Here is a 25,835-nt window from a genome sequence, read left to right as displayed (position 1 = left end):
TGTAGTATATCACTATATGTCCTGCAGTTAGAGAAGAAGACAATAACGGAAAGACTTTGAGTAGCCTACGAAGAGTCTATAAGAGATAGAAGGAGTAAACATCCTTCTGTTTTATACACTTGCACTTCTCAGATATTCTAAAACACAAACATTTTTTGTTATCTCATTTGTAGTAAATTAATTGCTATAATTCATTAAGCATTATGTTTCTGAATGATCTTTGTCTTCGAAAGGCTGATTCAAGTTCAAAATCATGAAAACATTTTTTTTGTTATGTTCAGTTAGCCAACATATAGTACATCATAAAAACATTTTTAATATCTGATAATATCATGAATTAGATAAAGAAATGCTTTGGAAATTACAATGAGACTTTATATATTTTATCTCTTGAATCATCAGAAACCCATGAAATATGAAATAAAAGCAATATCATAATTATTAATAAGTAGCACTTAGCATATGCTAGCACTTGACATATGTTAAATAATTTAATCTTACATTTTTGTCAGGTAGGTGTTACTATTTTCCCCATTTTACAGATGAGCAAAGTGCTGCACAGATAGTTTAAGATAAAGTTGCTTGGTTCACACAGCTTCTAAATGGCAGTTTTGACCCAGGCCCTCTTTGTTCGTAATCACTTTGCATTCCATAGTGACTACACACGCAAAAAAAAATTGTTCCCATTTTAAAGATATGGAACTCAAGTCCAGATTTTTTCTGTTGCTTTTCTCTAATTTCAGACAAAACACTCTAGTTCTGCATAAAACCTGTGCAAAGCAAGTGGTATTAAAAATAGTTTTTAATAAAATTATTAGGATAGGGACAGTACTGATTTACCATTTCCATCATATAATTTTGCTCTTGCCATTTTTAAGTGGGAGATTAGCTAACATTGATGGTGATATTTGATTTAATATTATAACTTAATATATTTCTTAGTATCACTAAATTAACCTTTTAACAACAAATGCGCATTCTGTTTTTTAATATGTGTTTTCATGTCTGAATGAAAGTGTGTGATTATTTTCTTCCCAAGGCATTCAAAACAAATCATATCTTCTAGCATGGACTTAGTCTTTGTTATAAAACAGTGTGATAAATCCTTCATTAATTTTAGAAATGTAAATTTTAATGACAGAAAAATTAACTATGATGCAATAATTTTAATTGTTTTGAAATGTTTAACAAATGTTTATTATTGGAAATCTAAAAGACTGTGTTTGAGAGAGTCTATACTGAGAAAAGAAATGATCAGTTGAAATGTTTAGAAGTAGTATAAAAGGTATTTTCACCATGATTATTTGTTTCTAATGGAGAAAGAATTCATCTTTTACATTTTAATATTTTATAACCCAAACCTTGATGAATACAATGAGTCTAATCAGCAATTGCAGACATTTCACTGTATCATTAATGATCAAATTTGTGTAAAAATTGATTTACTTTTGGTCCCTTAAGAAGAAAAAAATAGATCCTTAATATTGATAAATAAAGTACAAACTAATCGGATATTTATTATATCAGGAACTTTTGTTCTTAGTGTTCACACATATCAACTAAATACATTTTCATCACAATCACTCATTCACAAAAATGCACCTGTATTGTAAATACCAGACTGGTAAGAAAAACTTCTGTTTAATCTTGGGTGGTCTCTTTGCCCAGGTTTGATTAAATATGTCTTTTCACAACAGGTGACTTTTTAATTGTTTTCTTATGGCAACCCATTTATTCCTCAGGCTTTGTTTGGCTTGCATTAGTTTTCAGAGTTAATGACCATGTGTGAGAACATGCTGAGTACAGGTGGCCAATGGCTTTGCAGAGAATGTGGGTGTTATAGCAAATGCAGCGGGCAAGTGATTTAACTTTACCAATTAATACAGTGGTGAATAGTTCCCTAACCCTCAAGGCCTTTCAAACAGAAAACAAGCTCAGAATAGGCACTTGGTAATGCGAGTATGAAATAAAGAATAAAGCAGCTTGTTCTTTGTATTTATTGGGCTTCCTTTCTTTAGTGAGCTCTGAGTCTTTTCCCTTGTGCGGCTTAAGGGCTCAAATCAACTTTTTCAGAGTAGCTTCTTTTCTGTGTGGGCAGTTCTATTAGTAAACTGGGCATTTTCCTCCCTCTGACTTTTTGTATCTCATTGTTCTTCTGGAAGCCTATCAGGACAGCAGTTTGAGTTCCTAGGGTTGCCTTGCATTGCTTCTTAAGTAACAGACATGGGAATTACAGTAATGAGGAGCATTATGATCCTTAGTACCCAAGGTAAATTTTAGTTATTAGATATCCTCAAGATAAATTCAACTGAAGTTGAATTAGTAGTAAAATAATTATGCATAGGCAATCCTGACTGAGAAGAACCAAAAGGAAAAGTGAGATCATTGGCCTACCTTGGCTGCCAGAAACTAGCACCAAACACAGAAAGTGATTTTCCACTGGGCTTAACATTTTTTTCCCCTTTCTGACAAAAGGAACATTTGTTTGCAATTAGCTTAGGTAAAGGAAATAGCATCTGAAGTTTTGTTTCCCAATTGGAATGACCCCAATGACCAGCTATGAAGACACTTGGAATATTTGTTCAGTCTTGGTTAGGTATGTATGGGAGTGGGGCAAATTTAACAAATGCAAGTGTCTTTGCCAAGTATTTGTAAATTTCAAAATTATGCAAGTACAAATTATGAAAAAATATATATATATTTAAAAATGTTTTAAGTGAAATTTTCAGAGATCATCTACAGTACCATCTCAGGATTGTAAAAACCCTTTTCTGTTTTGTGATGTGTGCTACATTGATAAGTACCAATGAACATAGCATGTTTCTACAAGTGTCAGTATGATGATCTGCCAAAAATTAGGGGGAGGGAAGTTGTAGATAATGCCTACAGATAGTTGAACTTCATTTTAAGCCAATAAGAAGATAAACAAAAACCATGTAACCCACTAGGAAGTCTGTGTAAGTTGCACTGGATCTCATTTGCTTTTAGCACATCAACTAATACCTCTGTTATCAGAGAAAAAGAAGGGGTTGGAATTTTATTGGCCTTTTAATAAGTAATCAAATATCATCAAAATGATTTCAAAATGTTGGATTTTCAGATGTGACCATTCAGATACTTCGTTTATGACCAAACATTGAAACTTTGAGTACAAATAGTATTTATACTATTTTAAATATTTAAAATATATATATAGCCTTGAATTCTGATTATATCAGTTAACTTTAGTGGTTACTTCTTTAAAATTCAATCAATATGACTTAATGGGGGGAAAAGGCTTTAATACTAAAATACTCTAAGAAAAACCAGACCTGTTTCCCACTTTCTACCACCTCATCCCCTCTTAATTCAGTGTTACATGGAATATACCTCTGCTTCTGAGTATACTAGTTTTCTACAAAAAGGAGTAAACAAATTGAGAAAAGGAAGGGGTGATTCTTCTCTCCCAGTTTTCTCATAGGAACATTTCTATAAAGGCTAAGTTAGAACATTGTAGCATTGGGGCAGAAGCCAAGATCTCTACTTCAAGCTTGGAAGTGTTCACTAATGTGACCTAACATGTTCAAAGTAAAAAAGTTTTTCTTCTACCTTGTTCATAATAGCTATGTGTACTTCTCAATGCCCTTCAGTATTCACTGCGGTAAATTGGTAGCCAGAACACTCTTGTCTTGAAAAGCAACTAATAGAAATTTAGGTTTCTACCAGAAATTGAATGAGTGCAGAGTGTGAATCAGGGGCAGGAGAGATTTAGTGGCTGAACTGAACACCTGAGACAAACATGGTTTACGTGTATTCCACCAACTCTGTCCTCTTCCTTCCTCAATTCTACAGTTTCTTTAATTTTTTATTAGCCTTATAGAAAGTTACCACTTTTTCCAAGTCAAGTGAGAAGACCTCCAAAACTTTTCCTTCTTTCACAGGAATGAGTTAGTCTTTTTTTTTTTTTTTTAAGATTGATTGATATATTTGAGAGAAAGAGCATGCAGGGGGGAGGGCCATAGGGAGAGGGAGAGAGAAACTAGCAGACTCCAGTTTTAGTGTGGAACCTGACTTGGGGCTCGATCCCATGGCCCTGAGATCACCATCTCAGCTGAAACCAAGAGTCAGAAGTTCAACCAACTGAGCCACCCAGGTGCCCCCTTTTCTATTTCTTGTTCTTTCATTTTTATTATGGAATTTACTAAGCAATTTCCACTAAAAACTTTAAGTATTTTGATGGGGGATTTTAATAATTCTGTAGGTTGAAAAGATTGATATCTTTAGAGTACTGAGTTTTTACAGTTAATATTTCTCCATCAAGTAAGTCTTCATTATTAATTTTCAGTAAAGTTTTAATATTTTTTATAAAAAGACTTGTATATCTTTTGTTAGAGTTATCTGAATGTGCTTTATGTTTTGTTACTATTTTGAAGAATATTTTCTAGTCACATTTTCTTATTACAGTTGATGTATAGAACTTCAGTTGATTTTCTGTATTGATTTGTATCCCTCAATTTTACCAAACTTTTTATAATTCTAATAATGTACCTTTATATATTGGTGTTTTGGTTGTTTATTGCTTCATAACAAACTCCTCTAAAACATAGTGGCTTAAAACAATAATTATTTTATTATATCTCACAATTTTGTGGGCCACTTTGACTTATAGGTTTCCTTCCTCATACTATGCTAGTCTGTTTTGATGCCAAAATTATGGTGACTTCAAAAATGCTCATTGGGAAGATTTCTAGTATCAGCTCCAACATGTAAAGAGCTTGGAAGTCATAATTCTCACTGTCACAACAAAGAAAAAAAAATGAACAAAGTGAAAGCCAATGATTTTTCATAGGCCTCTCAAAGAATTGAGGTCACAAGGCAAACTACCGCCTCAAGGTCTGGAGAGGTAAATATGTATAGTCAGAGCTAAGACCAGCTTACCAAAAGCCAAGCACATTGGAGACCATAGTTGGACTATAGAATAATAACAGTGGATTACAATTTAGAGTGTATAAAACACAGACCCTATTTTAGAAGGAGTTCTTAAGGAAACCCAAGGACAGCAGGGGAGGAAAAGCAAAACAAAACAAAACAAAAAAGCAAAGAAACCATAAGAAACCACAGCCTCTGGCACCTACAGCAATGTATCATGCATGAAAAATCGCTTAGTTCCCACCCATAGTCACATAAAGCCTGACAAAAAGCTTTACTTACTCCGGGTCCTATTATTCAATACTTCCTGTCCAGCTTTCAACAAAAATTTACATGACATGTTAAAAGCCAAGTAAAAAACAATCTGTGGAAACAAAGCAAACATCTGAATCTGTTAAAATAGTTTTTTTGAATTCTCAGATAGGAACTTTAAAATAACTATGATTAACATATTAAGAACCCTCAAGAAAAGTTATGCTGCATGTAAGAAAAGATTTAACGAAAGCAGAAGGAAGAATCAAAAATAAAAGCTAGACATAAAAAATTGTTATAACAGTAACAAAAAATACCTTTGATAGTCTTGTCAGTAGAGTGGGCACAGATGAATAAAGAGTCAATTTGCTGAACTATATGTCTGTCCATAGAAACTTTCCAAACTGACATGTATATAAAAAAATGAAAAAAAAAAACCATACAAGAACTATGTGACCATTACAAAGTATAATACACTTATATGTAGATGTAGCAGAAGGAAAAGAAAGAGAGAAGGAGCACAAAAAAATATTTGAGGCAGTAATGGATGAGAATTTTTCAAAACTAATGGCAGACACTAAACCACAGATCTGGCACAATAAATACCAAAAAATCTGCATCTAGAAACATACATTCAAAGTGGAAAAAATCCTGAAAGGAGTCAGAGGTGGGCTGGGGGGATACACTACTTAGAAAAGAAATACATCAGGCTTCTCATCGGAAAGGATGCCAACAAGAAGAGGGTAGAGTAAAATATAATGTTGAAAGAAAAAAAAAGTGAATCCAGAATTCTGCATCCAGGGCAATTATTCTTCAAAAGTGAAGGAGAAGTAAAGACTTTCTCAAGGAACAACTAAGAGAATTTTCTGCCGACAGAACTGCCTTGCAAGAAATAGTAAAATAAATTCTTCAGGAAAAAGGAAAATTACATAGGTCAGAAAATTGGATCCATGTAAAGGATAGCATCAGAAAAGGAATAAATAAAATGCTTGTGTTTCTTATTTTTAATGACCTTCTAGACAGCTGTTCAGAGAAATAATAGCAATTCTATTCGGCAGTTATGGCATATGTATAAATTAAATAATAGCAATGTGTTAAGAGGGGAGAGAGGCATCGGGAATACTATAAAATAAAGTAACTACTTGGCAACAGATGGGGCTAGATAGTTATAAATATATATGGAAAAATCTAGAGCAATTGCTTAAAAATTTTAAAAGAAGTATAATCGATGGGCTAAGAGGTGAAAGAAAATGGAATCATATAAAAGTTATAACCAAAGAAGGCTAACAGTAGCAAATGCTGGAAAGGATGTAGAACAACAGGAACTCTCATTCATTGCTGGTGGGAATGCAAAAGGTACAGCCACTTGTAATTCAGTTTGGCAGTTTCTTACAAAACTGAAAATACTCTTACCATATAATCCAGCAATCATGCTCTTTGGTATTACTTAAAATAGCCTGATTTTTATTTTTATTTTTAATTTGAGTATCATTGACACACGATGTTACATTAGTTTCAGGTATACATTTTAGTGATTTGACAAGTTTATACATTATGCTATGTTCAGCACAAGTGTAGCTACTACCTGTCCCATTACATCACTATGACAGTATCATTGACTGTCCTTTGCTCCTGAACGTGTTTCGCCTAACCCCTATGCCCCCTCCTCTCTAGCAAACATCAGTTTGTTCTCTGTATTTATAGTTCTGATTCTTTTTGTTTGTTTATTCATTTTCTTAGATTTTATTTATGAGTGGAATCATATGTATTTGTCTTTCTCAGTCTGATTTACTTCACTTAGCATAATACCCTCTAGATCCATCCATGTTGTCTCAAATGGCACAATCCCCTCCCTTTTCATGGCTGTGTAATATTCCATTGTGTATCTTTGCCACAGTTTCCTTATCCATTTGTCTATTGATGGATACTTAGGTTGATTCCATGTCTTGACTATTGTAAATAATGCTGCAATAAAAATAGCAATGCCTACATCTTTTTGAGTTAGTGTTTTCATTTTCCCTGGATAAATACCCAATAGTGGAATTATTATTTATATTTTTAGTTTTTTGAGGAATATCCGTACTGTTTTTCACAGTGTCTGTAACAGTTTACATTCCCACCAAAAGTGCACAAGTGTTCCTTTTTCTCCACACCCTCACCAACACTTGTTTCTTGTGGTTTTGATACTAGCCATTTTGACATATATGAAGTGATATCTCATTTTGTTTTGATTTTCATTTCCCTGATGATTAGTGACATTGAACATCTTTTCATGTGTCTGTAGGCCATCTGTATGTATTCTTTGGAGAACTGTCTGTTCACATCCTCTGTCCATTTTTAATTGGATTATTTGGTTTTTTTTGGTGTTGAGTTGTGTACGTTGTTTATATATTTTGGATATTAACCCCTTATTGGATATATCATTTGCAAATATTTTCTCCCATTCAGTAAGTTGTCTTTTTTTCTTAATACTTTCCTTTTCTGTGGAAATTCCTTTTCTGGAATTTTTATAGTTCCAGGTCTCATATTTAGGTCTTTAATCCATTTTCAGTTTATTTTTTGTATGGTGTTACAAAATAGTCCATTTTCAAGCTGTCCGTTTTTTCCAACATCAATTATTATTAAAAAGACTATCTTTTCCCCATTGTATATTCGTGTCTCCTTTGTCATAGATTAATTAATCATATAAATGTGGGTTTATTCCTGGGGTCTCTATTATGTTGCATTGATCTATTTTTGTGCCAGTACCACACTGCTTTGAATACTGTAGCTTGGTAGTATATCTTGAAATCTGGAATTGTGATACCTCCAGCTATTTTTCTTTCTCCAGATTGCTTTGATTATTTAGGGTCTTTGTGGTTCCATACAAATTTTAGTATTATTTGTTCTAATTTTAAGAAAAATGCTTTTGGTATTTTGATAGAGATTGCATTGAATCTGTAGATTGCTTTAGGTAATATGGACATTTTAACAACCTTAATTCTTCAAGTCCATGAGCATGGAATAAATTCCATTTGCTTGTGCCATCTTTAATTTCTTTCATCAGTGTTTTATAGTGTTCAGAGTACATGTCTTTCACCTCTTTGGCAAAGTTTATTCCTAGGTATTTTATGATTTTTGGTGCAATTATAAATTATGCAGTTTTTTTTTTAATTTCTCTTTCTGCATCATTGTTGTTAATGTATAAAAATACTACCAATTTCTGGGTGTTAATTTTGTATCCTGCCACTTTAATGAATTTGTTTATTACTTTTACTAGTTGTGTGTGTGTGTGTGTGTGGAGTTTTTAGGATTTTCCGTGTATTATACCATATTATCTATAAATAGTGAGTGTTTAAAGTCATCTTTACCAATATGAATGCCTCTTTTTTATATTTCTGTTCTTTTTCAGTTTTTTACCATTGAGGATGATAGTAAGTTGTGGATTTTTCATATATGGCCTTTATTATGTTGAGGTATGTTCCCTCTAAACCCATTTTGTTGAGAGTTTTTATCTTGAAGGATGTTGAATCTTGTCAAATGTTTTTTCTGCATCTTGAGATGATCATATGATTTTTGTCCTTTGTTTTTTTGATTTGGTGTATGACATTGGTTGACAAATATTGAACCATCCTTGCATCCCAGGAATAAATCTCACCTAATCATGGTGAATGATCTTTTTAATGTATTGTTACATATGGTTTGCTAATATTTTGTTGAGGACTTTTGCATTATGTTTCATCAGGGACATTGACCTGTAGTTTTGTTTTTTTGTGGAGTCTTTGGTTTTGATATAAGGGTAATGCTGGCCTCATAGAATTTATTTGGTAGCTTTCCTTCCTCTCCTCTATTTTCTTTTTTGTAATAGTTTGAGGAAAACATGTTTTAGCTCTTTTAATTGTCTGCTAAAATATGCTTGTGAATCTATCCAGTCCTGGACTTTTATTTTTTGGTATTTATTTTTTTTATTACCAGTTTCATTTTGTTACTTGTAATCAGTCTGTTCAGATTCTCTATTTCTTCCTGGTTTAGTTTTGGAAGATTGTACATATCTAGGAATTTATCTATTTTTTCTAGTTTGTCCAGTTTGTTGGTGTGTAATTTTTTATAGTGTTCTTTTATAATCTTTTGTATTTCTGTGCTATCATTTATTACTTCTCTGCTCTCATTTCTATTTTAAGTATTAGGTCCTTTTTCTTTTTTTTTTTATTGATGCATCTGGCTAAGGTCTGTCAATTTTGTTGATCTTTTCAAAGGACCAGCTTTTGGCTTCACTATTTTTTTTTTCCTATTGTTTTTTAGTATCTATGTCATTTTTTTTTCTGCTCTGATCTTTATTGTTTCCTTTCTTCTACTCACATTGGGTTTTGTTTGTTCTTTCTCTGATTCTTTAGGTGTAAGGTTAGATTGTTTATTTGAGGTTTTTTTTTTTTGTTTCTTGAGGTAGGCCTGTATTTCTATATACTTCCCTCTTATAAATGCTTTTGCTGTGTCCCATGATTTTGGACCATTGCTTTTTCTTCTCTATTTGTCTCCATGTATTTTTTTTCATTTCACTTTTGATTGCTTCATTGACCCATTGGTTGTTTAGTATAATATTGTTTAGTCTCCACACATTTGTGTTTTTTCAAGTGTGTGTGTGTGATTTATTTCTAGTTTCATACTGTTGTCAAAAAGATGTATGGTATAATTTCTAACTTCTTAAGTTTATTGAGGCTTACTATTCTGAAAAGTGTTCCATATGAACTTGAAAAGAATGTGTATTCTGTTGTTTGGGATGAAATGTTCTGTTCATATCTGTTATGTACATGTAATCCGATGTGTCATTTAAAGATAATGTTTCCTTATTGATTTTCTGCCTAGATGATCCATCCATTAATGTAAGTGATAGGTTAAAGTCCCCTACTGTTATTATATTACTGTTGATTAGTTTTTTATGTTTGTTATTAACTGCTTTAAGTATTTGGGTGCTACCATGTTGGATGCAAAAGTAACTACAATTGTTGTATCCTCTTGTTGAATTGACCCCTTTATCATTATGCAATGTCCTTCTTTGTCTTTTTTAAAATCTATTTTGTCTGATTTTATTGCTACCTTGATTCGCTCTTTTCTTTTTCTTTCTTCCTTCTTTCTTTCTTTCTTTCTCTCTTTCTTTCTTTCTTTCTTTCTTTCTTTCTTTCTTTCTTTCTTTCTTTCTTCCATTTGCATGGTGAATGTTCTTCCGTCTCTTCACTTTCAGTTTGTATATGGCTCTAAATCTGAGTTGAGTCTCTTGTAGGCAGCATACAGGTGGGTCTTGTGTTTTTTTGTTTTGTTTTGTTTTATCCATTCCACCAGTCTGTGTCTTTTGAGTGGAGCATTTAGGCCATTTTCATATAAGGTAATTATGGATAGGTATGTACTTATTGTCATTTAAAAATTTTTTCTGGTTATTTTGTTTCTTTCTTCTTCTCTGGCTCTTTCTTTGTGATCAGTGAGTATTTATAGTGCTTTGTTTGGCTTTCTTTCTCTTTCTCTTTCTCTTTTGTGTATCTATCATAGGTTTTGGGTGTGTGGTTTCCATTTGGTCAATATATAACATGCTAAGTAAACAGCAGTCCATATTAATATGACGGTCATTTAAGTGCAAACACATTCTTAAAAACAAAACCAAAACAGAAAAGGAAAGAAATCATCTTTCTTTCACTTCTTTCCCCTTCTCTTCCTTTTTTACTCCCTTCTCCATATCTTATGTATGTGTTGTTATATTTTACATCTTTTTATTCACATTTTTCTTATGTCTAATATGGCCATTCCTTTTCCACATAAGAAGTCCCTTTAACATTTATTGTAAGGCCAGTTTAGTGGTGATAGACTCTTATATTTTACTCCTTATCACTCCTTCAATTCTGAATGATATCCTTGCCAGGTAAAGTATTCTTGGTTGTAGGCTTTTTCCCCCCCCTTTCAGCACTTTGATTATATCATGCCACTCTCTTTTGAGTCACAAAGTTTCTGCTGAAAAATTAGCTGATAGCCTTATAGGTTTTCTCTTGCAGGTAATTTTTTATTTCTCTTACTGCTTTTAAGATTCTCTCTTTATCTTTAACATATGATATTTTAATTATTATCTGCCATGATGTGGACCTCCTTGGGTTCATCTTATTTGGAACTCTCTGTGCCTCTTGGACTTGGATATCTATTGCCCTCCCTGGGTTGAGGAAGTTTTCAGTTATTATTTCTTGAAATAAGTTTCCTCCACCTTTCTCTCCCCTCTTTTTCTAGGATCCCTGTAATGTAAATATTTGTTCACCTGATGTTGTCCAAGAGATCTTTTAATCTATTCTCATATTTTAGTTTTTTCTCCTTTTGCTCTTCAGCTTGTGTGCTTTCCATTACCCTGTCTTCCAGATTGCTGATACAGTCTTTTGCCTGCTCAAATCTACCACTGATTCCATCTAGTGTGTTTTTTTTATTTCAGTTATGGTATTCTTCAGCTCTGATTGGTTCTTTTTAATATTTTCTATCTCTTTATTGAAGGTCTTACTGAGTTCTTCTATTCTTTTCTCCAGCCTAGTAAATATCTTTATGATCATTACTTTAAATTCTTTATCAGGCATATTGCTTATTTCTGTTTCATTTAGTCTTTTTCTGAGTTTTGTTGTTGTTCTTTCTTTTGGAGCACATTCCTCGGTCTCTCCATTTTGCTTGACTTTCTGTGTTTTTCTATGGATTAGGTGAAATGGCTACCGCTCCTAAAGTTGAAGGATTTGGCCTCATGTATGATGTCCCCTATGCAGACTGTATGTGCTTGGTGCCTTTGGTCACTGTCTGGAGCTGTGATTGCATATGCTTGTTACTCTTTTAAACCACGGCATGTCTCCATCTGTCTGACTGTTCTCTTGCCATTCTGTCTATCTTTGGTTGTTCAGTAGCTGTTCAGTCAGCCCTCAGTTCTTCAGGAGAAGTTGTTCTATTAATAGGTGTAATTTGGTGTTTTCCATGGAGGAGATGAATTCAGTCTTCTTACATCAGGCTTGTCTTGAGCCCAAATTAGGCATTTTAGATGACATGGACGAATTTGCAATAACTTCATAGTTTGTTCATTCTTCCTCCCATGCTCTCTGTCAGTATCGTCTAGCACAGCAGCCAAAATGATCCTATCTTGGATGTTTTCTGAGAGTAAAAAATGTTTCATTTCCACAGGATTTGACATACAGATGTTCAGAGCCATGTGTTGGTTGAAAAAAATTATGCCCTCCTGAATTTAGCTTCGTGCAGCCTATACGTTCCACCTATGAGTCCCCAGTTTTGAACTGCAAGGTTCCAAAGTAGCCTGATTTTTACATATAAGCAAAGACAGTTCAGTGGAGAAAGGACTGTCTTTTTAACAAATGGTGTTAGAACAATGGGACATCCACGTGAAAAAAAAAAGAATAGGAGAAAAAAGAATCTAGATACAGATTTTATACCTTTCACAAAAATTAACTCAGAATGGACCATAGACTGAAATGTAAATTAACAAATTGGACTTTATAAAATTATTATTTTTTTCCTATAGAGGAAGATACTATTCAGAGGATAAAAAGGCAAACTGCAAACTGGGGAAAATATTTGCAAAACATATCTAATAAAAGCCATACATCCAAAATATATAAATAATTCTTACAATTTAAGAATAAGAAAATAAGCAATCCAACTTAAATATGGGCAAAAGAAATACCTCATCAAAGAAATACCTCATACAATACAGATGGCAAATAGACCTATGAAATAGACCTCAAGATCATATGTCATTAGGGATTTTTAAATTTTAAAAAATGAGATATCACTATACACCTATTAGGATGGCTAAAATCCAAAACACTGACAAGAACAAAAAAGCTAACACCTCCAAATTTTGGTGAAGATGCAGAGCAACAGGAACTATCATTCATTAGTGGTGAGAATTCACAATGGTTCAGTCTTACAACTCATACCTTGGCAGTTCTTTCAAAACTAAACATAGTCATACCGTATGTACCAACAATTACATCCTAGGTATTTACCCTAGGATGTATTGAATTAAAAACTTATGTCTACACAGATACTTTCACATAATGTTTATAGCAGATTTATTTATAATCACCAAAATCTACAATCAAAGAAAATGTCCTTCAATAGGTGAATGGAAAACTGTGGCATATCCATACAATGAAATATTCAGTGATTAAAAGAAATGAGCTATTAACCCATGAAAAGACCTTAAATGCATACTGCTAAATAAAAGAAGCAAGTCTGAAAATGCCACATGCTGTATTACTCCAATGATATGACATTCTGGAAAAGGCAAAACTATAGAGACAGAAATAAGAACAGTGGTTTCCAGGGATTGGAAGGTGACAGGATGAATAAAAAAAATACAGGAGATTTTTAGGGCTGTGAAACTATGATATTTTAATAGTGGTACATGACATTTTGACATGCATTTGTCAAGACCTATAAACTGTACAACACAAAGAGTGAGACTTAATATAAACTATGAACTTTAGTTAATAATGGGATCATTAATTAATTATAACAAACACTACACTAAAGCATAATATTACTAATAGGGGATACTATATGGGGAGTGGTGGTGTATGGGAACTCTCCATACTATCTGCTCAGGTTTTTAGGAAACCTAAAACTGTCCTAGAAATTAAAGTGTTTTTTTTAATTAATTGGAGAATAAAAGCACTTTTTCTATTATTCTTAAGAATATATTAAGAACTTGGCTGAGCAATTCCTTGTTCCATATATTTTAACTGTGCCCATGTATTAATGTTCTGCTGGTACATGGGCTGCTTGGGAATGTCCAAAATGGCTTTGCTCATTGTCTGGAGTCTTGGCAAGAATGAATGAACAGCTGAGCTTAGGTGGGATTACCCATCTGAATGGGAATACATGGCCTCTCTAGCAAGCTATTCTCAGTGTAGTTCAACTTCTTACGTGGTGACCAGGGCACCCAGAGAGAAGATTGCACAGTAGTGGAAATGGAAGCTGCTGGTTTCTTAAAGCCTGTGCCCAGAAACTGGTGTAGCCTCACTTCTGCCATATTCTTCACAGAGCCTAGCAAGATTCAAGGATAGGAGACATAGAACCCAGGAAGGGTGTCAAAGAATATAGGAAGTGTGTCAAGGGAGACGTAGAATGTGGGAAGGGTGTCAAACAATTTATGACCCTCTTTACCACATTGTTAGTGAGAATGCTAACATCATTTCATCTTAATTATAATATTTACTGTAGATATTGTAGATGATTTTATGCCTTTTACTAGCTTAATGAAATCTTCTTCCATCCCTAATTTGATATTTAATGAATTGATGTTGAACATTTTTAAATGCTTTTCCCTTATCTACTGAGATGATCATATGGTTTTTCTTCTTTATGATATTAATGTGGTGTATTACGCAGTATATAGATTCAATAACTGTAAGTGAATCTCGAGTAAGAATGGCTTAAAGAAGATAAAAGTTTCTTTCTTTCATATTTAATAGACCAGGCATGAAGAATGCAAGTATGATTTAGAATCTGTTCCAGATTCTTTCTGCCTTTTGCCTCCATTCTTCATTTTTTTTACAAGGTATTGTATTGATACCAACATTTTGCAAGCAAAAAAGGAAAAAAAGTTGAAATCAGGTATGCTCCTGCTGCTTTTTATTTAAGAGAACTGAATGGAAGTTAAATGCTTCACACCATCTGTCATCCTTTTGGCCAGAATTTAGACCCCAGACAGCATGTATTTGCAAAGAAGCCTGGGAAATTAGTGTGCTGTTCTGGGAAAGTACATGATCACACTAAAAAAATTAAAAATAAAATTTAAAAAAACCACTGTATTTGTAGAAATGCATATTTCTCGGCAAAATTTCCATTTATATGGAAGAAGGAGAAAATAAATATTGGGACAATAACTAGTCTTGACACATACGGTGACCTATAGGAATGAATTTCCTAACATTAATCCAAGGTTGTGTTTCTGTGGTAAATGCAGTTAGCTCATGCTGAATCATTTTTTTGAGAGTGCTGATTTGGTTTATTACTGTTTGATTTAAGGCTTTTTTCATACGAGAAATTGACGTATAAGTTTCCTTTCTTATACTCTTCCAGTCTGTTTTAGTATCGAAGTTATGCCACTCTCAAAAAAATTAATTTGGGAGTAAAAACATTTTTTAAAATTTCTCTTTTTCCATATACATTGGTATTATTTCATTGAAGTTGGGTCTTTTTATTTCATGGACGTACTACCAACCTAAAATCACTTTAGCGACTTTTTTCTGAGCGTACAGATAGCTTGTATGAACACAACCTGAAATGAGGGTTGGTTGTTCCTCTTCTCCTCCAGATGCCAAGTTGAAGACAGATTTTGGTTGCTTTGTCAGTTTTTCTTTTGTTTTTCTGTCACTTTCTGTTTGGCAGTTTCATTTTCCTCTTATCCTTCCAATGCTAATGAAGTCCCTTTTTCCCCCAGCATTATAGTGGGGGTCCCTTATATGGGCTCCTAACTCTAGGCTAGACTTTCTCCTTAGGCTAATTCCCATGCAACTATCAAAGAAGAAAATTCAGAGTATCCAAGTTTTTCAGTAAGGTCAAAGTAGGTTTTGATGATTGGTTACTTTCTGGATGTTCTTCTCATTTTTATTCTCTGTGGAATACTTTGTTATCTAGCCACTTTAGCAATGTGGATATAAACATGTCTAGTCTTTGTTACACACACTCCAACTTTTTTGCTATTTCAAGTGGCAAGTCAAAGTTTGAGGTCTACTTTACTGCCAGAAAGAGAAGTGACAAAGGGCATCTAGAACACCTCTCTTACTGCTCCTTCATTCAAAGTTTCTGTCATTAAATAGAGTCAATTATTTAACTCCCTTATCACATATATCAATGTAATTAAAATTTGCATATTACTTTTAGCACAATATATAAGTAAACAATGAAAAAGTAATTAAGTGTTATGTACCAGGTAATTGCTTTGTTCATATCTTAAGTGAATGTGTTGCCTAAAGAATATATCAGATTATATGACTTAATTGTTCATAAATCTTTCACTGCTCACAGTTGCATAAAGAATGCTGCTTGTACTCCTCAACCATACATTAAAAAATTCTTGGGGCATCTGGGTGGCTCAGTCAGTGAAACGGCCAACTCTTGATTTCGGCTCAGGTCATGATCTCAGAGTCCTGGATTAAGCCCCAGATCCAGCTCCATGCTCAGCAGGGAGTCTGCTTGAGGATTCTCTCTCTTCCTTTCCCTTTGCTCCTCCCCCTGCTACCTCCCGCCTCTCTCTCAAGTAAATAAATAAACCTTTAAAAAAAAATCTCAAAAATGGCCTCAGTGCATGTTGCATACAGTTTGAGCTACCACACAGAGCAGTTCACATTGGTTCATGAAAATTACCTTCACTGTCTTGCCTTGCTGCCTGTGATACTGAGATACTCTCTGCCTGGATTGAGTTTTAATCTTACATACACATATTAAAATCTTACTTTCTATTAATGCCTCAATCACTTTTCAGATCCACTAACCATATGTAATATCTCCTCATCTATATTACCAAAACTCATTTTCAAAAACTTTTCAAAGTAAAGTGACCTTGTGATTCATATTATAATCATTGTTCAGTATTGCCTACATGTTTCTCTAAATCATATCGCTTCTGAGGACATAGATCATACTTCAATCACATCATAATCTCCCTAGGAATCTAGAAGTTCACTCATTAGTGTACTTGTCAACATACACTTATTGAATACAATAGTCTTTCCCTCTTTCTGTTTCTGTGAAGTCAGAGCACAATAAGTAAAGATTCCTAAAGATATCCGAGTCAAGCAATGGAGATATTTTCCACTGATACTTAAACTTAAATAAAATAGAATAAAACAAAATAAATAAATAAAATAACTAGCAGAGAGGACACTTTCACAAAACAACAAGGGGATTTTTATGAGTGGAAGGATTTAGCCTGAAAGGCAGGCGTCCCTTGTGGGCCTCTTGGAACTGCAGCTGTACTGCTCGCTGCAGTCCACAGTTCACGAGATATTTTCTAAGTCTGTTGTTGTTATTAATTTGAGAAGAAGAGGTCTCTGTAGAGGAAAAAAATCCAAGATTTTTTGTTTCCTTTTCCATCACTCACAGTCACTGTAATGTCAACACCATTTAGGTCAAATTTCAGGCATTCAAAACGTGCAGCTTCATCCAGCTGCAAGAACTAAAACTTTGCAAGAGCAGCACAGCCTGACCAATAAAATACGTCTGAGGGTGTTAGTAACAATTAGCAGGTGTGTACCTTCTCTAGAAAGTTTTCATATGACATGAAATGTATAAAGTAGTATACTTGGTTTTTATAAGAATTACATATAATAGCAAATATATATATTTGTTTTTACTAAAGGATCTCAAAGAACTGGAGTTATTCAACCACGTATATATCCCTCAACCCTAGTCAGAGATTCCTTCTTAGATAAGGTCACTGGGCTCTGCTGCCCAACAACCTGTCCTTGAATCCCTTCTCTTCCATTACCAGGAGGATTAAAATCCTCTTCAAGTTACTTAATTTATCCAGCTTTTGTTTCTTCACATATAAAGTGGAGATAATGATACCAAACTCATAGATTTATTATGAGAATTCAACACAGTAACACAGGCATTGGTTCTAGCCCAAGATGAACAATCATTAAATGTTAGGGATTCTTTTTTAAATTATTTTATCATTATTAAGCTACAGATGGACTGCTCTCCGTCTGCCTCTTTCATGTCTTCTCTTCTGTCTTCATCTTCATCGTGCTGTCTAGTAGCTTCATCATGCACATGTCTTCTTGGCCGTGAGCCACACCCTTCCTCTCTACTCTGCCAACACCCACACAATTAATCAGGTCAATAATGCACTTACAACCCGCTTACCTCTCCTCCCTCTTTGTTCTCCAGCTATTTCCACCTTACCAATTCCCACATTTCAACAACGCCTACTGCCCAATTTCTCTTCCTGTGTTTGTAAACTGAAGCAAGTCACTAGACAATAGTGACCAAGTCAAGTGACCTCAACCTGGCTCTCATTGTATCTCAGCAAATCTTTTATTTATCACTCGTTGACTCCCTATTGCATTCCTCGCCGCAGCTGTTCCAAATGTTTCCGCTGCACTCAAGTCCATAATCCCAGTGCTCCTCCCTCCCCTCTTAGCACATAACCTCACCTCCTACTGAGAAAATTGAAACCATCCCAAGCTAAGCTTACCCAGTTGCCTCCCTTCTACTCAAAAAATCTGTGCATCTCTCCCTCTTTGCTTTTGCGTTGTTTTGAGGAAATCATTTCCTTTGCAGGGAAACAGCATCGTGCTGTGGTGGAGTGGTTTGGGTTTGGAGTCAGACAAAGTTAAATACTCTTTGTTGACATGGCGTGATCCTGACAAGTTTTCCAGCTTCACAGCCTCAATGTCATCATTTCCAAAATGGATGTGCAGTTTTCTACCTTACAGGGTAATAACGGGTAATTAACAGATTTTTGGCAGATTGTAAACATTTAACAAATTATGGCTATTATTATTATTTAAAAAGCTGAAGCTCTTAACCCGCATTCTTGAGTCTTTCCTAATAAAGATGGCAATGATAATAATGATGATGATGATAGGTAAATAATAATTTCCGTGCCTTGTCTAGTAAGTTTCTGCCTCAATTAATCTCTTTTCTTTCTTAATTCTCCAACTCAACCCAGTTCATTGGATATTTCTTTCTACCTTATACATGGTCAAATCTTTCTTTTCCTTTCCAGCTAAAACCCCATTTTTCAAACTTTTTTTAAAAAGATTTTATTTATTTATTTGACAGAGAGTGAAAGAGCACAAGCACGGGGAGCAGCAGGGGAAGAGGGAGAAGCAGGCTCTCCGCTAAGCAGGAAGCCCGATGTAGGGCTCGATCCCAGGACCCTGGGATCATGACTTGAGCTGAAGGCAGACACTTAACAGACTGAGCCACCCAGGTGCCCCTCATTTTTCAAACTTTTGACCAGAATCCTTGAAAAAGTTCATGCCCTACCTCCCATTTGTCTTTTCCAAATAGTTCTTAAACTCTTCAGTGTAACTCCCCTTCCCTACTTAAACTGCTCCTCAAAAAGCACTGTTGAGCTCCTACTGCTACGTACTGAACACCATCATTTCCTCAGTCTCCAGCCTCCGACTCTTCTGTAGCTCTTGTTCTGACTCATGCACTCCCTTCTCTGGTTTCTGTAACTTCATACAAACATTGCTTCCTTCTTCTTTCTCTCTATCCTTTATGTGCTATTATTGTGCGTTCTATTGCCAAAATTTAGCCATTCTTCAAAGTTCAGTCCTTGGCTTTATTCCTGTATTTTTCCTGAACAATCATAACAATTATCATAGCCTTAATGATTAGATTCTCGTAGTGGATGCTCACGCTTAGGCAATTTTGTGTTCTCTGCCACATGTTTTCTTTTTTCTCTCCTTACCAATATAATACTACTTATACCTTAAGTTTTGTATTCGTTTTGTTTCCTTTTCTACTTTTTTTGAGTTTCAGGCTTATAGTTCCTCTAAATGACTATATCTAGAAGTCTTATCTAAATTAAAATTGAGGATGAAAACATACATTTATCTTATTTCCTGGAATAATTGGCTTTTCCTTTTAGATTCTTATTTCTGTCATTAATTATTTCATATTCCAAGTCACCCAGGTTTGAAATAGTGAAAATATTAAATCAGCAACAATTAATCATTGATCTCTACTCTGTGACAAATCTGGGCACACAGCAGTGAGCGTGACAGAATAGTTCCTGAACAGTCTAATATGAAGATACACACCGAGCAATTAATACAAGTGTTACCGATATCAGAAAGGGGGAGTAAAAGATGCAGTAACATTTTAAATAGCAGTGAGACTTAGTCTGGAAAGCTAGTGAAAAGGTGTCACTGAAGGTTACCTGAACGTAGAGCTATGCATGGTGAAGCAGCAGAGAAAGCTGAAGAATGCAAGCAGAAAGAAGTCTACTATGAATCCCTTATTTTCTTTTTTAGATATTAGGTTGTTATGTATAGAAATGCAACTGATTTCTGAATATCTATTTTATATCCCACAACTTGACTGGATATTCTTAATTAGTTCTAAATTTTTGGTGGAGCCTAGGACTTTCCATATATAAAATCATGTCATCTGAAAACAGACAATTTTACTTTTTCCTTTCCAATATGGATGTCTTTTATTTCTTTTTCTTGCTTCATTGCTCTGGCTAGGATTTCCATTACTGTAGTGAATAAAATTGGTAAGAGTGGGTACCCTTGTCTTGTTCCTGATCTTACAAGAAAAGCTTTTAACCTTTCGGTGTTAAGTATGACACCAACTGTGGGTTTGTCATATACGACCTTTATTATGTTGAGGTACATTCTTTCTATACCCAATTTGTTGCAAATTTTTATCATGAAAATATGTTGTATTTGTCAAATGCTTTTTCTGAATCTATCAAGATGATTATGTGGATTTTATCTTTCATTCTATTAATGTGATATGTTTATTGATTTTCATGGGTTGAATCATCCCAGGGATGAATTCCACTTGGTCATAAAGTATGATCCTTCCAGTGTGCTGTTGAATTCAGTTAGCTAATATTTTATTGAGAACTTTTTCATCTATAATCATTAGAGATATTGACCTGTAGTTTTCTTTTTTTGGAGTGTCCCTATTTGGCTTTGATATCAGGATAGTGCTAGGCTTGTAAAATGAGTTTAGGACTGTTTTCCCTCTTCACATTTTGGTAAGAGTTTGAGAATTAGCGTTTACTCTTCTTTAAATGTTCGGTAGAATTAATGTAAGAAACCATCTAGTCATGGGTTTTTCTTTGGTGAGAGGTTTTTGATTATTGATTTAATCTCCTTAGTTGTTATTAGTCTGTTCAGATTTTCTAATTCTTCCTGATTCAGCCTCTTTTTTCCTTGGTTAGTCTGGCTAAAAGTTTGGCAACTTTGTTTATCTTTTCAAAGAACCAACTCTTAGTTTCATTAATCTTTCCTATTCTCTGTTCCATTTATTTCTGCTTTAGTCTTTACTATTTCCTTCGTTCTGTTAACTTTGGGCTTAATTTGTTCATTTTCTAGATTTTGAGGTGTAATGTTGGGGAGTAAATTGAGGTGTTTCTTTTTTCTTAATGTATGTGTTAATAGCTATAAGCTTTTCTCTCTGAACTTCCTTTGTTGCATCTCATAAATTTTGATACGCTGTGTTTGAATTTTCATTTGTCTGAAAATATTTTTTTATTTACCTTTTGATTTATAAAAACAGCTTTTTGAAAAGTGTTATTTGAGAGAACTATAAAATACAAAATTGTAGTAATATTTAATATTTTCCTTATAAATCTTGCCTTTATGGCAAGTGCTTTTGAGATCTACTTTATTGAAAAAATAATTAATAGTTATAACTTACAACAAAAGCACATTATACAATTTTTGAAACATATGATGTTTGAAAATATAAATACTTGTTCTAGTTTGTGCTTTATTGGAAATCAATAGCTCCCGATCTGTTGATATAATTTGTATTATCATGAATTAGATGTGCTCATTATAGCTGGACTCATCTTAGTGTCCAAGTCTCTATGGGTTCTTTACCACATGGCTTTGGCAACAATGAAAAGACACTAATTAAGATGATCATTTTCATGATATGTCTGTGTTAACATTGACAAAGAGGAGGAATAGAGGCTTGATGAACTTTGCCTAGAGTGGTTTTTTTTTTTCCTGTAAAATGATAGTTCTTCCTATTTAAATCAAAAGGTAGAATTGGAAAACAGATGACTTGTTGAAATTCTCTTCTTTTGTGATGAGCATTAATTAGCCATAAAGTGTCCTCTGTTAGGAAGAAGCTTAATGAGTGACTACTGTGAAAAGCACATTACCTGTGTCATCAAAACCCAGATTTCATCCACTTCTGCCATTTATTATATGTATGACCTTGGACAAGTCATTAGAATTGCTAGATTTCAGCTTCTTTTATGTATAAAATGAAGACTCTATTAGTATAAAAATTGAGGTGCATTTTAGAATTTGTCCAATTATACTATTTTTTCTATCATAAATATAAGAAAAAGTAAAAACAACACTTATAATTCTCATACTTCCAAAGAGAGAGAGAATAAAATATATTTATCTTCACTGAGGCTGCAGTTTGGCAGTACTCAAGAACACTAATTCCAGAAATTCTAAGAACAAAACACAAAGCAGTAGATGCTATATACTATGCAAACAGCACATACTGGACTTTCTGAAACATTACTCAATACTCCAGGACTGTCTCCATCTAGCACAAAAGCTCAATGTGGTGAAATGAGCAGATCTGCTACATTGGATAGCCAGCCTTCCATTTACTGCATTTGGCTTTGTGCTTAGGCAATACCACACACTAGTTCCTCTTTTCTTCCCAATAAGAGGATTAATGGAGCAAAGTTGTCTATCTGTTGCGCTAGTTCTGCATCCCTTTCTGCCAGTCTACTCCCAAAACACAAAAAGTGATCACATGGTAACTTTTGCAAGAGTAAATAAGTTATACTGATTGGAGGTTATATATTAAGTCATTTGATTTGTGTTAACGTCCAATTTAATAAAATATTTATTTCACACCTAAGGAAATACAAACTAAATTATAAAACCCTGAAAGCTACTATAGCAAGGAGTGATTTTTAATTCTGAATTCCTGGACTAGTAAAATGCTCTTAAGTCCAATTTTGACAATGTCTGAAATGACCTCTCACTTATTAATAATAAACACTTACCTAGGATATGCTCTGTGAATTATTCAAGCCAGTTTATATACATCAACTTATTAAATCTTCATAAAAACCCAATGATGACATTCCCTGCTGTGATCAACAAAATCTCAACTCCATCTCTGCCACTGTGAATAAATTCTAAATCTCCCTCTCTTTGCAGCACTCTCAAATTTCAAAGTCCCTCTGGGAATATATGATTGACTTAGCCTAAATTATGTGTCTAAAAGCTTAGCTGCAGGGAGTGAGAGATTATCTGCTCCCCATTCACCAAAACTCCCATAATAAAGAGTTTTCCCTAAATAGGACGGTAGTTCAGAAGTAGGTGGCCAAAACATGACAGACATCCTGAATAGATCCCATCTTTTTGATTACTCAATAGGTGCATGCCTCTAGCTTTCATAGTCATTTTACTGTAAAGACTCGCATGTAATACTTTCAAGTTTCAGACAGTTGAAAATATCTTCTCACACTGCCAAAAGTGAAGCAAGACAGAGTCCAATCACATATTATCTCTAGCTCAAACTACAGGATCTGTAGGTGATAACCAATCCCCTATTTTTGTCATGATCCTATATCCTACAGTGTATGTACTAAATTAGGAATATAAATATTATAAATAAACCCTACTTGTACATGGAGAAATAGTGGAACTAACTATTGGGAAAACATGGCATATTCTTAGACACCAACCATCTTTGTATAACTTGCTTTTATTTAAAAAAAATCAACACATCATGAGTCATGTTCTACTCAGTAGAACTGAAATTTTGAATTCCAGACTTGAGGAATGGTAGTAGTAGCAAGATTGTATTTCTCATGCAGAAGTGGCATCAGTATTGGGAGTAATAAGAGACAATCATTGTAGTAAAGTTGAATTTTTTTTTTTTTCCATTTCATTTTGAGAGGAAGCCCAGAATAGGTTTCCCTATGAGGTAAATTTTACAGCATATTTTTAGATATTCATCTACAAGTTTAATGTCAAATTTTGTTTCCTCCAATTATCCTACTGATCATGTTAAATTCTAATATTCTTTAGTGAATTCTATTTTTCTTAAACTGGCCAGCACATTTCCATTTTTTAACTAGAAAAACAACTAAAAGAATATTCACCCTGGAAGTGGTTGAATAGACATAGATCCAAGATGGGTTATTTGATATGCATGAATCTGGTCACAGTGAGAAAACAACCAAAATCGGAGAATAGTTCTCTAACAGTCCCTGACATGCAGTGGCAAAACAGTGCCTTGTTATTACCTGCATTCTCCTGTGCCCAGGAGTTTAAGTCTTGATTAAATAGCTGCTATTATTAAATAAAATGTTGATTATGAAATTCTAGAATTGTGGTGTCAGCTATCCTTTTTGTAACTGACCTGTGGGCCTAAAGAATGAGAACGAAAAGATCAAAGCCTTAATTCTTAAGACCCCATTGAGTAAGTCTTTATCACTTGTAGCAGAAGCTTGAGGAAGCAAAATAAGTTAGCAAAATAAAATATTAATCATACTTGCAAACATATCCATTGATCTTAGGAAACAGGTGGGGGGGCAGTAAACTGAGAATTAAAATAAACTCAAGATTAGGTTATATAAAACAGTTCTCACTCTGAACCACTAAATCCTATGGAGATTCTCTCATCTGAGGAAGCAACTAGTTTCTTCTTTCCTTGTTTGAGGTCTCCGTAATGAATGTCTAAGGCATTTACCCTATGAGGACAAGGCAATTCTGCTAGTGTCGCATTCTTACCACCCCTCATTACTTCCAGACATATAACTAGAATCCAACTCCAACCTTCTCTGGGAGGAAAGTGGAATTCCAAACCTAGAAGAAATTGTCCATACACTGAAAGTCTCAGTTTTTAGTTTGCTAATATAGTGAGTAATATTATCTGATTATTGAATGGTAAATTATTTATGGATTCTTGGGATAAGCTACACTTTATGTATTTATGGATTTGTTCACTAAAATTTTGTTAGGAATTTTTGTATCATGTTTATAAGAGATATTAGTCAGCATTTTGTGTTCTTGCCATCTTTGGTTTTGATAGCAGTGTAATGCTAGCCTCATGTAATGAGTTGGAAAGTATTTCTTTCTCTTCAGTTTTCTGGAAAATTGTGTATAGAATTAGAATTATATCTTCTTCAATTTTTTGTTTTAATTTATCTGTAAAGGCATTCAATTCAGGAGTTTTCTTTATTGGAATGTCTTAACTACAAATTAAATTCCTTTAATAGACATAGGGCTATACAAGCAATATATTTCTTCTTGTTTTCAAGATTTTATTCACTTCATTGTTTTTGTTATATTTCTTTGCATAAAGTTGTTTATAATATCCCTGATTATCTTTTGGATATTCATGGAATCTCTAGTAATATTATTTATCTCATTTCTGATATGAGTACTTTGTTTCTTCTATCTTTTTTTCTGGCTACTCTGGCTAGAAATTTATTTTTTTTATTTTTAAAATTTTTACAAAGAACTATCTTTCAGTTTCATATTTTCTCTGTTTTAAAATTGTTTCCTATTCTATTGATTTATTGCTCTGGTGTCTATTATTTCCTTTCCCTTGCTTCCATTAGGTGTCACTTGTGCTTTGTTTTCTACACTCTTAAGGTGGAAGTTGTGATCATCAACTTGAGACAATTTTTTTCAAATAATACAAGCATTTAGTGCCACAAATTTTCCTTTAAGTGCTGAATATGCAATATCCCATAAATTTTGATATGTTTTTTAAAACTATTTAGTTTAAAATAGATTTGAGACATGAGTTATTTACAAGTATGCTATATAGTTTCCAAATATCTGAAATTTTCCAGAAATTTTTGTTAATGATTCCTGATTTCATTTTGTTCAGAGAATATCTAACTTGGATCCCTTTAAGTCTATCGAAACTTGTTTTATAGCCCAAGATATAGGTTATCTTGTAAATTTTCTATGAGA

This window comes from Ursus maritimus, unplaced genomic scaffold (assembly GCF_017311325.1).
Source record: "Ursus maritimus isolate PB19 unplaced genomic scaffold, ASM1731132v1 scaffold_10, whole genome shotgun sequence".
Classification (NCBI taxonomy): Eukaryota; Metazoa; Chordata; class Mammalia; order Carnivora; family Ursidae; genus Ursus; species Ursus maritimus.
The sequence above is the reverse complement of the archived record's forward strand: the minus strand, read 5'-3'. Positions refer to the sequence as shown.